Here is a 2004-nt window from a genome sequence, read left to right as displayed (position 1 = left end):
GAATCAATAATAAAGAATAAACAAGTAAATTGTTTTGCAAAAAATAAAGCAGGGTAAAGGGATGGAGAATTTGGGGAGGAGGTTATAATTTCCAGTAGAGTGGCAGGATAAGACAGTATCTGATAATGACTTGCAGAAGGTTAGTGTTGGGCAGATAAAATATATTATGCTCACTTTGTTAAAGATGGCGCTGCCCACGTGGAGGCCATCGCCCAGGTGATATTAATGTGTGTTGGGGGTGGGCTGTGGGCAGGCAGGATCCTTGTAGCCTGGGGCTTGGTTTTGGGATTAAGCCTTTCCCACCCTTTTTGATGTGGGGTGCTGCAATCCCATCATGCCCCAGATAAGTGACTTTGTATCAGAGACTTTCTTATTTTGTATATTGGATTAAAGGTTTTGATTTCTACAGTATAAAAGGGGGCAGAACAGGAGCTTGCTCTCTTGGTTCCTGAGATCAGCATTAGAGGAGACAGCAGAGAGGAGAGCAGAGAAAGGCCACGTGGAGGAGGCCAGGAGAAGCAGCCAAGATGGCGGAGTGCTGAGTGAGAAGCCAGTTAGTGCAGAGTTTGTGCAGGGAGAAGCAAGGAGATGGGGAACAGAGGTGAATAAGTCTGGTGAGCTAGAAACCTTTGATTCTAGGAAACTCGGATAAGTCAGTAGCTTTGTGAGCACTGAATGTGAGTGGGTTTTGGAGCCTAGTGTGTGTTTTTACTTGCCCACCGGGTGCAAGCTAAGATTAAAGACTATGGCCCACCAGCTTTTGGCTTCGTTGTTTCTTTACCGACTGTCTGAATCCAATGCAAACCTGCATGGGCCGGGCAGCTGTGATAGTGGCCCTGGCTGCTGGCTTTACAGAGGATAAGCCATGGAATATGAAGGGTAGAGCACATTATAGGTAGAAGGGACCAAGGTCTGTGGTAAAAGTGTGTTTGGCTATTTGTTTCAACCACAAATGCTTTATTCCAGTCCTCTATTAAACCCCGCAGCTTTAATTACGACACCATTATTGTCTTTCTTCATTTTTTTTTTTTTTTTTTTTTAACTTATGACAGCTTTGGACTGGCCTGGACAGAAACTGGTGTTTTCTCAATCTGTCCAGGAATGCAGCAAAGCAGGTTAACAGTGCAGTCAGTATGGGTGAGAATCACCATGCGGCCTTCATACCACCCCATGACATTGTTCGCCTTTGTCTTAAAAGATCTTTTCAGTCAGCCCTGGTTTGGTCATGTATGTTAACTGATTAGACTTGTGCTGTCCAGTATGATAGCCGCGAGCTTGAAATACAGTTAGAATGCAATGGAGGTACTGTTAAGTGTAAAATGCAAGATTTCGATGAATTCGTCCAAAAACGGTAAAATATGTCATTTCATAATTCCGCAATGTGACTTACACGTCCTGAAATGACCTATTGGGTTCAAGTTTGTTATTACTTAAACTCGTTTTTCATTTTTCACAATGTGGCTATGAGAACATTTAAAATGAGAGGTGCAGCTTGCCTCCTATTCATTTGGACCGCGTGTTTCCCGCGGGGAGGGACCGCAGCCTGGTTCCCTCGGGCAGCGCCGGGCAGGTAGCGGCAGTTCCGATCCAGCGCGGTGCCGCTGGGGAGACGCAGAGCCGGGGCAGAGTCCCAGGCGGAGGCCGGCAGGGATCCGCACCGCCCAGCCCGTCGCTCCGCCCCTTTGCGGCAGAGCCCAGGCCGGGACAAACCGGTTCAGTGCCACCCGCGTTACCCAATGCGCGCCACCGCCGCCCCTCTCGCTCGCGGTGGGAGACCGCGGACGCCCAGCGTCCAGCGCGCAGGGAGGCGGCGCTGAAGCAGAGGGACGGCCCTGATGGTGAAGGACAGCTGCCGCCAGGGCCGTGTGTCCGCGGGCGGCCAATGGCGTCGGCGCGGGGGCGGTCCCTCCTTAGTCCCGCCCCTGACGCCGCCTGGGTGGTCAGGGTTGTCCAGGAGCTGTGGGGGGCGGGGCCTGAGAGGGCGGGGCCTGGCGGCCGGAGCCT

The sequence above is a fragment of the Saccopteryx bilineata genome, chromosome 2 (assembly GCF_036850765.1).
Source record: "Saccopteryx bilineata isolate mSacBil1 chromosome 2, mSacBil1_pri_phased_curated, whole genome shotgun sequence".
Lineage (NCBI taxonomy): Eukaryota > Metazoa > Chordata > Mammalia > Chiroptera > Emballonuridae > Saccopteryx > Saccopteryx bilineata.
This window is presented reverse-complemented; position numbering follows the sequence as displayed.